This window comes from Cardiocondyla obscurior, linkage group LG18, assembly GCF_019399895.1.
Source record: "Cardiocondyla obscurior isolate alpha-2009 linkage group LG18, Cobs3.1, whole genome shotgun sequence".
NCBI classification, from domain to species: domain Eukaryota; kingdom Metazoa; phylum Arthropoda; class Insecta; order Hymenoptera; family Formicidae; genus Cardiocondyla; species Cardiocondyla obscurior.
The window spans coordinates 1239227-1254871 of record NC_091881.1 but is presented as its reverse complement, the minus strand read 5'-3'; the positions used below and the strand labels follow the sequence as shown (position 1 = coordinate 1254871).

Sequence of the window (15645 nt, the reverse complement as noted above, 5' to 3'; positions counted from 1 at the left end):
AATAATCGCCAAATTGGAAAGTACTCCGGTCCGCGATCCCGTCGGGCGATTGAACCGGACGATGCTCGCCGGTGCGGAACACGGAGCTTGCACTAGCGAGCACGGGCGGTAGTAGTTGCCGCATAAATTAGTGCGTGAATTATGCAACACGGCCGTTTTATTAAAGGTTGATAAGCGTACTTTGTCGCCGCTCCCCCGACCGCGAAACGCCCCGAGGCGATCCGCCGGGACGTTTTACATTTTATTAGTACAAGAGAAGTTCGACGTTATGCGCTATCATGTTTTACACACGCTACTCATGTAGACCCCCTCGATATTTTTTTTCCGGCTCTTCCCTGTATTTTATTTCCAGTTTCATTGATTTTCTCAGTTTTTCCGGCGATTTTTTTATTTTATTTTTTTCAGCTTTTCGGCAAATCTGTTATTGCCGACGCAACACGCCAGCCAATTTGTCTGTTCGACGATATTATCTAACTACGATTTATCCACTTGACAAACTGACAATTCGGCAATTTAGCCATAGTCAAATACATGACGAGACCGACGAGATCCTATCGAAACCGTTATCGAAACATTTTTATCGTCATACTGTACTATGAGTATGTATTATACTACTACAATAACTCGCAATATCTGCGTTAAAATATCTGATAATGTTTTTTTATTTCTCTTCTTTCTTTTGTTATTCATATTATAGTGCAAAAGTAATTACGCAATAAATATTGATTTTCTGCCAAAACGTTAATATTTTTCAGAAATGTATATTGTTTCAAGAGATATAATATCGCGTACATTTATTAAAAAAAAAAAAAAAAAAACTTTAATTATTTAAAAGAATAAAATTTCACGTGTTCATTACCACAATGAAATGTCCGGCTCATATGTCGGCTAGCAAAATAAAAATCCGTTTATTAGGAAGAAATTAATATATCAAAGATTTCCCGTGGGTTACGGCTTTCGGTCAGCCCTCGGGGACTTGCGATATCGTCTTTACATAGCTCGGCGTCGTCATATTTCGCCCGAGCCACCACAATAACCGGCGATTCCCGAGATTAATGCGTAACGTATCATTAGATTTCGAGAGGCTTCCGTCGAGTCAGGCGAGGCCAAGCCGCGCCGAATGGTAGGTAACTCTCGCAAGATGCATCCGCCGAGTGATGTATCTATTCGTAACTCGAGCGCGCATATAGATACGTACATACGTACGGTAATATGTACCTAACCCGTTATGGAAATGAGCTCGGGACGCGCGCGCGTTCCGACGACATCCTCTGCATCGGTAATATGCACCCTGTAAACCTCTGGCTCTCCGGCTTCCTATACGCGCTTCTTGTCGCCGTATTATGGCGGTCGAACAGTGCATCTTCACCGCCGCTAAATCCGAACCCAAGAATCCTATCGTGGAATCGATATAGAACGCGAGACGTTTCTTGTCGCGGGGCTCGGTGACCGAGGATAACGAGGATTTCGGATCGCGCCGTCGCTCCTGATTTAAGAGCCGTGCTACCAGTGTTTTCCTCCTCGCGACGTACGCGATGTAACGTAAAAGTTCCACGGGATTTCGAACTCGAGGCATTAATCTCCCGCCCCTCCCTCTTCGCGAAAAAACCGCGAGTGTCATCCATAGTAATTTTACGAATTACTTTATGAATTACCTTAGCTACTCGGAGACAAGTATAAATCCGTTGTCTGGATTGGAAATATTGAACGCAGTTGCATAACCGTTCTCGCGCTTGTTTCAATTTTTCTATTCGAAGTTAGTTCTCGCGTAAAAGCGCCAATTTAATTAAACGCGTTACTATTAAAAATCAAATAAAATATGAAATAAAAACAAAGCGATAAAGTTCAAATGGAGCAGTTTTCAAGGGAATATGGGTCGCAAAACTTGTCTACAAATAAGATTCTATTATTATGTCGTTTTTGGAATTCTCATTCGTCCGTTATTTTTCCGCTGGTGTGTAAGAAACTGGCAAACTTCCCGCTTGTGATTTTTCAGCGTTCCGTTGAATTCCAACATCGCACGAAAATGTATATTCATTGTATTGGAGATTGTATTAATATACATTAGAATGCAGACGCATTAATCTCCGTTCTTTGCGCTATAAATTATGGCACTACACTCGGTAACACGTTGCTTCGCTATATTGTTATTTCTTGAAAGATAATTACGTGATTACAATAACTATAAGATTTTAATCATTTAAACTCGTTAATCTTACGTTAGATAAAATAAAAAAAAAATTCTTTTTTTTTTTACTTTTAGCGATAAAACAATTAAAACGCTACAACAAATAACTCTTCTATTTGTATACAATAATTGTTCTTAATTTCTCGCGTAATTAACGTATCACTTACGGCAGAGTTGCAATTTTATTTCCTTCGTACATCTAACTTCTACTAATAACACACAGAAATGAAAAGGACGATTCTTTTCCGAAGGAAATTTTGGTTCAGAGAACGGAAAGCACAGTGATCTACATTTTAATACAATGGTACGCGACGAAAGGAATACTGATTCAAAGATAATGGAAAAGTGCAGACGCATACCAGTATATGAGTCATGCATCCGATCGAGTTTGCTGAACTAGTTTTTAAAAATTCGACGAAAAGAAGGAATATCCTATTTCTAATATATTGATTCCGCTATTTTATGATATGAAACATAAATCATATCTGGAACTGATTCTTTCACTTATGAAAAATGTATCAAAGTACTTTGCATTAAAAAAAAAAAAAAAAATATGACGCTAGTTGATGTACGGAAATTTCTAATATAAAATCATAAAAGAATATCTATCAGTGTCTTCGGTGAATACAATTTCTATAAAGATGTGCATACACTTAGCGAACAAAAATCGAACGAATACAAGGATCATAAACGTTCGTCGGTGATGTGTTATTTTTGTAGCAAATGATTTGTTTGCGAACGTTAATGTTCGCTGTTCGTTCTCTACGTGTACACGCACTTTAAGAAAATCTCAAACGTAAAGTTTTTAATTTAAATATAAAATTGTTATTTAAGAGAAACCGATCATACGTCGCAAGCTACCCGATTTATTTCGTGATTATTTAGCAAAATTGTCCAGACAATCTTCTAATACGTGCTCGACTGCCGAATTCACCAGGCTAACCGGTTCCTAGAACCCGCCGCGGTAGTGTGAGTACGTGCGTGTGTTTACATCGGCCGGCAGATTTCACGCTCCAAGTTCGCAAGGTGGAGGACGCGCGGGCAGCGGACAGCAAGAACTGGTTTGCCCAGCGAATTCGACAGTCGAGCGAGCGTTGCGTAAGGTCAGACCAAACCAGTACGCGGACAGAAACGTTTAGATGTCTATCTCTTCTAGATCTTTAAGAGTCAATGATAACAGTCTCGTTCTATGATGTTACTTTTTTTATCAGCTTTACGCGAACAAAGCACGTATATACCTCTCAAATGAACTAATTTCAATCAAAGCCGAAAGTGTATCCGACAGCTAGTTGATAGGTACATGTAAAGTGATAATTAGAACTTAATTAGAACTTTAAAAAAATTTACAAATCTCGTAAATAACAATCATACGTGTGCAAAAATTTAATAAGTTAAAAAAGTAGACTTTCCACAAGTCATAATCCTATTAAGTTAACAGTTCGCAAATCGTCATTTTTTAACGAGCGTGCCTTGGTAAAGGATTTTCCGCAAGGTTCTAATTACTTTTCACTACTTTTTCTCAAAAATTACTAAAGCGGTTTTCTACAATTGTTCCTGAATTACTTTCGCTTACGTTTGCAGATTCATTTCACCGCAAGTGTTTGCCGCTTTAATTCCCTTAACAAAATGGCATGCGCTGCGTGAAGAACGTCATCCGGCACAGAATGTACCGAAACTGAAGGTTTAAAGGCACGGAAGGAAAAGCGAGGCGGATGGCGCGGGATGGCTGAGACAGAAACATGAAAAGCATAAAAGCCGCGCGAGAAACATCTCCATGGCCACGCTGAGACTTGGCGTACATTTCTTCTCGCGCCGGATCAACCTTCCGGTATAATATTTCCGGTTTGCACGATGCTGGCCGTGGCGTGGAAAAAACGGATGAAACGTATATTGTAAAGAAAAAAGGGGAAAAGAGATATATTTCCGTTAATCACGTGGTGAAAAGTTCTCTTGTTTCTTTACTGTTAAATCGTCGAGAAAAAAATTAAAAAAAAAATTATTAATGTTAATCTTTTTAAAGAAATTAATTTATGCAACGTTAACTACAATAACTCTTAAGGCTGAATCTCGTTAATATCAGTTAATTACAATTCTTATTTATTTAATAGTATATTTATCGCCTACAATTCCATCTATATTTTTCAGTTTACGTTGTAAATACGCACGTAACGGTGCAAAGAGCGTAAATGCGCGGACGACTCTTAAATTTTCGTCAATATGAATTTTTAATTTTCCTGTACTTTACGACTAACCATTAAAATATGGCAGAGGTGTGGGGGTGCGAACACGGGAAAGTACGGAAGCCGCGGCCTCGAAGGCGGAAGCGCAAAAGAAGGCGAATGTATAGAGCCCCAGGGAATCCTCGACGGAGTTATATTTTTCTCCAAGAGCGCCCCTCCGACTACGCGATTGCCCTGAGATATGCGATTACGCGAATTTATTGGTGTATAATACCTCGCGGGCTGGGAAAGTAAAGGGATCGATGCGCCGCTTATACACAAATTCGGAATCGATACGCGGTACCTTTGCCGACGTGTTTTGTCGGCGATATTCCACGGAACAAAGCTGATCTATAGAAAGTGACTATTCCGTTGAAAGATATGTAAAATATTTTGATGTAAAGTTTATACCTAATATAGTGTTACGGTAAAATTAATATTATATTATAAATGTAAAAGAAAGTTAAAAAGATATATCAACGGCAAAGATTATGTATAAATATTATATACCTTATCATAGACTGGAAACAAAATATAATTTAAAAGTTATTAAACGTTATTAACATATTAGTTGTTGCTGGGATGTGTGATAAGAAACTCGACCATTTATTATCTGCATATTCGTCGTATGCACAAAAACGAAAAGAAACGACGATAATAAAGTGGCATGAAAATTATTTTGAAGGGCTGAAGGAACTTGGCTAGCAGTGGCCACGGCAAAGACGTTTGGTATTAGGTGCAGAGACCGACTGAGTTACGAGAGGTTATAAATTCCGAATATTGGAGTTCTGCCTTGTCATTCTCCGTCCTACCCTTCTTCCCCACCCTACACCTTCCGTTCGGTACAATGAGAAGAATCTCTTATCCATGCGACTCGTTTTGACCCACTATTATGTCAAGTCTTACAAAAATAGAATCTATATTTGACTAGTCTATACAGAAACAATTTTTTTCTTTTTCAAAATGTTGACTCATCTTAATGTGTAAAAGAATAAATGTTTTACATTGTTTTATGTTTAAATTATACAAAAGAACATGTGTGGATCTCTTATTAAAAAAAAAGCACAATTAAAAATGAGAAAAACTAGTAATTTCAAATAATGTTAAAAAACATATCTTTAACCATATTTATGAGAGATAAATGATATATAAGATATATGCAAAATGCAGTTTTATTTTCAATAATAAAAATATATTATATGTAGCATTCTTAAAAAGGTTACTTACTTGCTTATGGTGGTTATCATTCCTTCTGCTCAGATTTGATCTGCGTCGATGACTTGATCACATGGAACATGATCTGATTTAACTCAAGCTTCTCAACACACTTCAAGTTTATTGTCTGAAAGCATTCACATACAGTTACCATTTTTATTCACATTTACACAACGTAGATCTTTATTTGTAATAATCAAAGTATATTACATATAGGAATTTTATTCAAATTATTAACATACTTATCAACCTTCTTATAATTGTTCTTGCTTCTTCTGCTTAGGTTTGATCCTGCTGACAACTGCTCATCCAAGATCATGTTTCAATTCAACAGAAGCTCTTCTGTACAAGCTTTCCAACATGCTTTAAATTTATTTTCTGAAAACGTTTACACAATGTTATAAACTGATTGCAGAACTTGGATTTACTGCCGATATATATTTTCAACGTGCGAATAATATACGAACACCGTTTATACAATGTCAAAAATCTACTAGGACGATTGAGAAACTCGCCTGAATAGACTCAATACATCTAGCAAGACATTCGTGATATAACTGCGCGATGAATGTTCTATGATTTTCGACGACCTTCCGCGAGGTCGAGAGCTCAAGGTAACAACACCAAACTCACGCGAGGGTGTGTGCATAGGCAGAATGTTCTCGAGACGGTAAAACAAGACTCGATACAAGCTCAGAATGGACATCCTCGGAAGCTACGCGACAAGGACGACCTTCAACGACACTCAGTATACTCACCATGAGACAACGAGAAATCGTCACCGCGAGCCCCGGATGGAAAAGCAGCAAGTGATTGTGTCGCGAACGATGCGACGTAACTCAGTTCTCAAAGGTACGGGTACATCAGTCTTCTCGATCATATACTATGCACTACGAGCTGTCCGTTTCAAGCGGTAACGAAGCTGCACGAACACGGCGGGGACTGACTCCGGCATCTCGGGCGGCTCGGCACGGTTCGTACGTAATCGGGAACGGTCGGAATCGGACCGGGACCGTCTTACGCACAGAGCAGGTGTGTTCTTTGCATATCGGAATGCGAACAGTACGGACATCTTGAGGTCATTATCGGAATTTACGCGAACGTATCTATGGGCATCTCGGACTTACGACGGTAAAAAGTAGCTCGAGACAAGCGCGGAATAGACATCCTCGGAAGCTGCGCGGCGTAGATAACCTACAACGACACTCACCCACCGCGAGACAATAACGCGGCATCGCGAGCTCCGCATTGGAAGCAGCCGGTAATCATGTCGCGTTCGCGAATTTATTTTCAAGCCTCTTTACTCAATCCCGATACGCACATCGTCTCCGCCACACACACACACATACACTGGCGTGACGAAACTCATCTCTCAAGGATATAAGTCAGTTCCCGCGATCGCGTACGCATTATGACTTACTCCGAAACGAAAAGTCTAGATCACAGAGGCGCTCGAGCGATGACGAAGCTGCATGAACACGGCGAGGACTGACTCCGGCATCTCGGACGGCTCGGCACGGTTCGTACGTAATCGGAGGTGGACGGAGTCGCGACGGTTAAGTAGAATAATTTCACTTCGAGTTTAGTGCGCCGCGAGATCACCGGGACGGATTGAATATCCTGTATCAATCGACATAAATCCGAAAAGTGCGAGGAAGTGCCGAGTGTTCTCTGGGACTCGTCTGCGTACAAGATTTGTGGATCTCGGAGGTTCGTGACTTTTCCTGTGCCGGTGACGGATTCTGCAGTATCAAAGGCCCTTGGCTCCGCATTTCTCGACGACGCTCCGAATCCCGCCACGCAGATACGAGTAAGTAGAAAAGTTCTTAGCTTCTCGTCCTCTGTCCTTCGTCGTTCTCTCTTCCTCGCACGCACGCGTACATTTTGCGTTAGATATGCTGCGTATTTCGAACACTCGCGAAGATCGTAACGTCACATAATGCGAGAGAGAAGCATGTTAATCTATGTCTCTGTCCGTCCCGTCTAACACAAGATCGTCGAATCGATCTTGAGCATCGCGTTAATTAGAGTATACGTGCCGAGAAGTACGTTCCTCGGGTGAAATTACGATCGACGGTGGGCCGGCCCACCGAAGGACCGGATGCTGGGCGATTGAAATACGATTACGTGTGCGGCGATCGTCGTCGAGTCGCGAGGCGTCGTCGCGTTAAAAGAGCGACTCGATGAATAATTAATAAGCAGATGCGCTCGTTTCGTACGTCTTTCGGGAGTGTCATATCAGTACGTGCATCTTGAGAGCGGTGATTACCAAACGGAAATTGGCTCGGACGGAGCAGCCGGTGACGAGAACGACCAGGGGAAGCTGGCGAGTTATTTTGCTTATTACTTTGGAAAATTAAACTGTCATTTTTTAACATTATTTTATGTGTTATTATAAGAACGCACGGCGATCAATTATTAATTGAAGGAGTTAAAATACAAATCAACTGACGTTGCCTCACTGCGCGATTTCCGCAGAAAGAATCTGATAGTCATAAATTCAATGAAATAAAAGCTAGAAATAATTTTAATACCTTGGTATATTTAAAAAATTCTTGCTTGCATTGTCGCGTTTCTATATGATTTTAACGGCAAGCTGTGAAAATTATGATAAACCCGGCAGGATAAAAGTTCACCGCGAAAATTAACAGTTTCTTTTTCTTTTTATGGATGCAATTTTTATATCTTGAAATCAACGAACGTTGCTTTTGTACGTGATTCCCATAAGATCTAAGAGTAATGGTAAATTCGATAGAATAAAAAATTCCATGCTAAAAATAGTCGTCATTTTTTAATAATATAGTTTTAGAGAATTAGCGAGTGTTGATTTTTATGAGAAAACTTGATAGTCGCGCTAAATTCAACCGAGTTAAAAATCTACGCAAAAATTGGCGAGTTTTTTTTTTCTCTCGGGTATATCTTTTGTATCTTGATTACGCTCGAGGTGGAGTGTCACCTATATGCAGAACTCGGTAGAAAATTAACTACCGATTGTTAATCCGCCGCGAGTACAATGCGCCAGATCGTAATGCTCGCATGAGGCTGGCTAAGGTTTTACAGTACGAAAAAGACGAGTTATAAGAACGATATTATACGGGCGCCCTTTCTCTCAAGACCTAAGAATCTCTCGAGCGAAAGCGCTGCTCTATTTTATATATGTACACTGGGTGTCTTTAAACGCAATGTAACGTTCTTATAACAGACGTTATTTGATAAGAGTTTAAATTATATGCACGCGTTTCGGCTGTTCGAAATAGTTTCAAGTACATACAATCGTAGTATTATGTTTTACTCTGTAAGGTAATTATGGTTACCACCATTAATTCTGCAGTATTATACTACCGCGGTATACTCGGGAGAATATGCTGAACTCGTGTTTCGTAAAGTAACGAAAAGTTTTCGGCCCTTAAGCAAAATATCGAACAAGGCTATTGTTCTCGAAATGAGAGAGGCTGCCCGTAACTGGGAACGTAAATGGGAATTGAAGTACAATAATTTTTACTTGAAATTTTTTAAATTTATATTTCGTTCCAGTCGTGGTATTATTTTAATTTGAAAACGGGAGAAGAACGTGATTAACTCGTGACACCCCGTATATATAAACGTGAGAACGGAGAAACGTTCGCGCAACGAGGTCGGCTGTTCTTTTACTAATTAAAGCCTCATTCTTTGATCTTAAAAGCGCGAGTTGGCAAATAGAAGAAACTGTCGATTTTCCGGGCCAACGCTCGACTGCACAGATCTCGAGTTCACTGCTTCTTCGCGGAGTCGCTCTCCTTTTATCCCTTTCTGTGACGTCTTGGCGTACATCTTGTCTTAGGAAAAATACCCACTTCCATTACTGACAAAATACGCGAAATCCCTTTGGATCAATTTAATACTGTTCTTAATTCCTAATTTTATTTCTCATCCGACAATTGTTAATAATTTGCATAAAGTATCCCGCGAAAGATTTATTATTACGATTTTTGGATATCGTGGAAAATTATCTTTATATTAGAATGTACAGATTTTTTTTTATTTCAAAGCTGTCATAAAGTTTTTACTGCCGCGTCGTAAAACAATATTTGTATTATATATTCATTCTTTTAGGGTTAAAATATTTTTATACAAATATTTTTGTGCTAAAATTAAACTGGTTTTATGCGCTTGGCATATTTTTTTTTTAATTATATCTCACGTGTAAGAGCACGTTGAAAGATTTCGATTGATAACAAAGCGAAATAGCACTCTATGGTGTAATTTTCGCGAAATCCTCTCATTTCCCCGCGCTATTCATTCAATAGTAATTATGTAACTTCTCCCGGTGCTACTTACCGCCTTGTTTTTCTCCGGTGATGTACATTGTTATTATCGCGAACCATAATCTTAGCCAAATCTTGCGAAATTATTGTCGTAAAACAAATACTGCTCGGTGGCGAACTGCGGCAGTAAACGTAAGCACGCAGCAATAAATTTAAATTCCAATTTCGCCGAATACAGTCCCGCAGCGTAGTGCTCTCGAGGACTTTCCTCCCTGAGCACGCTCATCTGCGCTCGAGTAAAATACTTACTTACTGTTTCATGCGCGACCCGATAATTTCCTTTATGCTTATTGTAGAACACGGAAAATCTAAAGACTTCAATAAATCATAATAATAGACACGTAAATTCTGCATTAGTTTGCAAAGTTATGAACGCAGAGTTGAAGGGATGATATAAAAGTATAATTTATGTTACTATGTTATCAGATACTTAGGTATTTATTTATTTTAAATATCGATTAATTAAAAATTTATATTTAGTATTTTATTAAAATCGATATCTCAGGTAATATTAAAGTTTTCCAAAAGTAGAAGAAAAATATAGCTAATCGGTGCTTTAGGTCGACTTTTAAAAGAAGTCAATGATGATATTAAAGCAAGACGATTTAAGAGATCATGACGTTCGACAAGTTCTGACAAGCGCAATCACGCCTTTCGAGCGGCGCTCGTTTAGGCTGAACAATTTCACAGAGCTGTTCCTTTCTTTTGTTCCACGAGCTTGCGTAACGATCAAAGTTCTCGTTGATCGCGCTTTTCTTGATGCCAGCTTTTGGCGTGAGAGCCGCGATTTGGCTTCTTTGATATCGTCTACTGTTACCAAGTATTAGAAGTAATAACGACTCATTAAGCTTCGATGTGCGAGGGAATAGTGTTGGTAGAAGTTCGTTATTGGAGGAGTCTGTAAAACAATACTGCATTTTGCACTGAGAGTTAAAAAGGGAATTCTGAGGCACACACGAATTGCACAAATTTTCCTCGATCGTATTATAGTTAAGAAACTTTTCGTATTTTATGAAAGTAACTTTTGTGCTTTCGTAGCAATTGAAAAATATACATTAGAGCACGTAATATATATTTAAAAGAAAAAGCAGGGTATTGTACTTATTGTTAGTAATCAATGCGTTAGAAAAGTTTCACGATGCGCGGAAACGTTTCGCGTAAAGACAACGGGTGGGTACCTTCTTCGAATGCGGGATTTATCATGTGTCTCTAGATTAGACATAGCTGCAGATCGTGGATACAAATCACGTGAGCATGCTTTCTGACGCGGAACTAATAGAGATACAACAAGGTGGGCAAACAGTAGCGAAGGTTCTCCTGATTGCAACGAATTAGAGTGTCCCCTGTAGCGATTCGGGCTGTGTTAGCAGGAGGACAACGATGTGGTCTAGATGAACCCAGGCGAACCTACGAGTGTGGTCACCTTGTTTTGTTCGAGCTATAGCAAGCGCAATGGGCGCCAGTCGAATGAAAACGGTTAATTGCTCGGTTTCTATAACACGCAGATCCATTCAATTCTAGCGTAGCGCGAACGCGACCTCGCAGTCGCAGAACTTAACACCACCACTCAAATGTTACCGAAAGTTCGTGTTACCTCATATCGGGCAACTTTCAACAATGCTATATTATATTCAAGTGCTATCAGCCAGAGTGTATTAACATGAAAGCGCAAGCATATTCTCGTAAACGAAGAGAGTTGGTGAAGCGAGAAGTGTATATAAGTCAAGATTGTACTCAACTCAATGACATTTCAATTAAATAACATTACGTCTCGGCAGTGTCGTTAGAATTGCTTGCTCGTATCATGTACTATATGAAACGTTTACACGCACTCGCGTACGGCATTTCCAAGAGCAATTTCACGTGCTTAATCTAGAACGGCTAAGATTTGAGAACGGAAACAAACGGCCACCTGCGCGAACATTATTTATTAATTATATTTACTCGTTATTATTCTCAATTTCCTTGGTATTATGATCACATTCTGCAGCAATTATCTCGAAATATTTTAAACTTTAAAATTAAAAAAAAAATTTTTTTTTTAATGAAGTAACGTCTAAAAATGATCGAAGTAATAGTTTTGTAGTACAAAAACACATAACCGGCTGTTATGTGTGTTCACCGAGGCGATAAGTTTGCGTCAATGGTGCATCTCACATTCTGTAAAAATATAAAAGGAGCAGGAATAAATAAAAATAGCATGCATACATGAGCACCGAGCAATAACGACAAAAATTTGTTGGCGTAGATTTTTACGATATTTCAAGAGCTCGTGTATCTATGTGAAAATTAATTACTTTTGGATAAATAACGCGAGTATTTATTACTTATAAATATATGATTGTGTAACATGTGGGGTGCGTTGAAATTGATTGCGCGGCAATCAAATTTTGGTTATATTGAAATTTTCGACATTCCAATAAAATCTGATCAACAATGCGTTCGAAATCGATCTTTTCAAGCGCGGGACAAATTTTTCTTATTACGTCGGTATCGAGTTTAAGTAATCGCTCCTTTCTCAGTTAGGTTCTATTTGTCTTTTTAGTTTCCCATTGTAAGTGGTTCCCAAGTATACGAAAATAGCGGTCTCCTCTTGAATTACTAGCGCGCGGAAGAAAGGAAATTCCATTATTCTGCCGGAAGCGTTTAGCCGCGCAACAGAAGATAAATGAAATCAAAATATTGGGACAAGTTTGACAAAGAGCGTAGAAGTCTTATTTTGCGGTGTCGCGTTACAGGGATACCTTGCATGCGAATGTGTGCGCGTAATTATAGTACACGTAATACGCACACGAATACGCAGGTTAAAAAACTAGCTTCGCACAAAGGAACAAAAGAGGAGAATATTCATTCAATCGATTATTCCTTTTTTTTTTTTAACATTTAATTTAGCGATACATTATTTTTATGATTTACAATCGTTTTTATTATTACATTCTTTTTTATGTTACACGTGATATCTATTTTTAATCAGTACAGTAGTAATTAATGATGATTACCATTAACGATTAGTCAGCATGTTTGATGAATAGTTTAATATGTTATTTCCAATGTATTGCATAAGCTATGATTTCGCTGCGGTTTATTAGTAACGATAATTATTAATACCAAAGTTTATAACACGTATATATAAATTTGAATTATTTTGCAACAATGCGAAACTATCACTTAGCTTTCATGAATAGCGTTTACAGATCATATTTAGGTAACTACACAATCTACGTATTAATATCAACTATATCGCATTATTTCTTTGATATCGAATTTCTATGTAAATGTTCTCTAACATAGATAGTATTAATTTTAAAAATTCTCATTGATTTTTATATTAAATATGCTTTACACAAAAAAGAGCAATACACGTATAGTGAGAATAAATTTATGATAACAAAAAAAAAAATATAATTTTTTAATAAAAAATATTTGAGATTATCTTAATATAAAATCTTTTATTATCGAATAATTTAAATACTTTACACTTTCAAGACAATTTTCTTATGAGATATTTATACGTAGCGCATCTCACGCCGGTAGTTCCGCGCGGCAGCATAATAAAGGGTGTATGATTTCAAAGATGGAACAAAAATAAATGGCGATACGGTATCTCACGGGAAGGGCCGCGCCGTTGTAAAGTGATACCGGTCGGTTTAACCCTCTCGCTACGTCCCTTTCTGCCTGCTTTCTTGCGATCTATCCGCAGAGAGGATCTCATTCGTTATGACGGTGAAGCTATTTGAAACTCGATCCAAAAGAAGGTTTAATATTTTGACAGGGGTCTTCCGGATCTCTAAACGGCGGATACTTCCGGAGCTCTATGCAATTCATATAATCGATCGCGACACTGTTTTTTAAAATGCCGCTTACATGATATCGCGCACCACCTGCGAAACACGCTTTTGTTGTCGCGTGAAATATGATGGTTGGCGCGTATAAGAATTTTGCTACCGTTTTCGAAATTATTAACAGCGTCAAGTTGATATTTTTTTTATCTATGCTTTGTTCCTCGCATTTTTCACCGCTTCTCGAATTTATTAATCATTCACGGAGCTTAAAATGATCACTTGGCGCTAATTAGCAAGTATATGTACTCGGATAATATGTATACAAGCAGCGACGGCGCGCCGCGGTCAGAGTTTGGAGGGCTTGCGGGCATAGATCGATAACACTTTCCGGCGGAAACTGAGCTTAAGCGACCCAGCTAACAAGAGGAAATGAGTTACCACGAGCGAATACTCTTGGATCGGGAAAAGGGTTTCTCTCGTCGCGCTCGAGAAAGGTTCGAGAGTCGCGGTTGTAGGAACGACGGGGATTGTCTCTCCGCGGATCGACGCGGAGGTTAAAGGAGATCGAGGTAGTCAAGGTGTCGGTTCACACATTACGCTATAATCCCGGTATACAACAATACCGGCTTAGGACGGCCGATGCGGCGGAACCGCACCGTACCGCATCGAGGTGTCTTTAAATTCCCGACAGCTGGGCAGTTCATGAACCTGAAAACAATTTTGTTCCTGTGATTCTATCTCGCGGTCGCTAAGTTATAGCTCGTAAACAACAAGCAAAATCTCCTTTAATGTACGAGTAATTTATTTAAATTCTTTGAAAAATTTAAATCTAATTTTTTTTTTCTTAAATAAACATTCGGTTTTAATCTATTATAACTGAATCGGTATTTGGTATCGATATTAAATTATTGCTGTTCGGAATTTATCTTGGCAAAAAAAATAATAAAAAAAATATTGACTTGTGTTTTACTTTTTAAAACCAAGAAATTTATTGTTGAATACTTTTGTAATTAAATGCTATCGTAATTTTTGTCTATTAATCGTAAATTTATCAGACAATCTAGATTTTCCGATTTAATTTCATATATGCCATTTGTTACTTATTGATTATTCGACCATTCGCTTTAACTCTCCACGTTGTGCACAATTTATCAAGATTTGGTGCAGCCGCAGTGGGCGTACTCCCCTTTCTTTCTTAACGAGTGTTGCCGACCCAGTGACCACCACCCTCGTAGTTTTTTCCCTAGTTACTCTTCCGCGGCAATATTTTTTCTTGCTCAGAAAGAATATGTTTTCGTAGAACTGCGACAAGTTGTTGGCTCTCGTAGGAATGACTATACAGCGACGTTTTATGCGCGTACTGCTTGCTTTAGCGATGAAAATCGCTTGTACGTATTTTTTGCAAAAACAAAAACGTCTACACGTACCTCAGATAACTCCGTGGACAAATACAACAACTTTTGCAATTTAGATTTCTGAAGAATGATAAAATTAGTACAAGTTACGCGAACGTGTATAGCGTTGCAACGCGACGAGTGACATAATTTTTTTTCTTTTCTTTTCTGTTCTTTATTTTTTTATTTTTTTTTTTTTAAAGCATAATTTACAAACCTGACTGGCACGATATTTCTATTTGTCATCGTTATTCGCTCAAATGCTTTCACTACCTTTTTTTCACGATGATAAGATGATGAAATGTATTCATCTGGAGTCGACATAATGCAGGATGATTAATCTTGCTAATATCGTTTCTTGTAGCGACTTTTTCATGTATAAATTCTGGGTTATAACCAGTTTATTTGCTACATAATTGGTATTATGTTGATTTAGTTGATCAACCGACCCGTAATTAACTTAGACATTTATTTCTTACAAAGGTTCGCTTAATAGTTGCAAGTCTAATAACATATACTCACGAAGTGAACAAGTAAAGTAAT

The 15645-nt window shown here is 38.4% G+C and overlaps 1 protein-coding gene across 2 annotated transcripts in view; it reads right to left on the bottom strand.

Moving 5' to 3' along the window:
* Positions 1-7392, bottom strand: part of LOC139109713 (uncharacterized) — a 106959-nt gene extending 99567 nt beyond the window's left edge. Inside the window, exons 1-3 of one of the 2 annotated variants that reach the window (XM_070668997.1) lie at positions 6381-7392; positions 5865-6000; positions 5635-5749 (exon numbers count right to left, since the gene is read on the bottom strand). The gene's annotated coding sequence lies outside the window, so the exon portion shown is untranslated. The remainder of the gene's footprint in view (positions 1-5634; positions 5750-5864; positions 6001-6380) is intronic. The other variant, XM_070668998.1, reaches the window with a different exon arrangement.
* Between the last annotated feature and the right edge of the window lie 8253 nt (positions 7393-15645).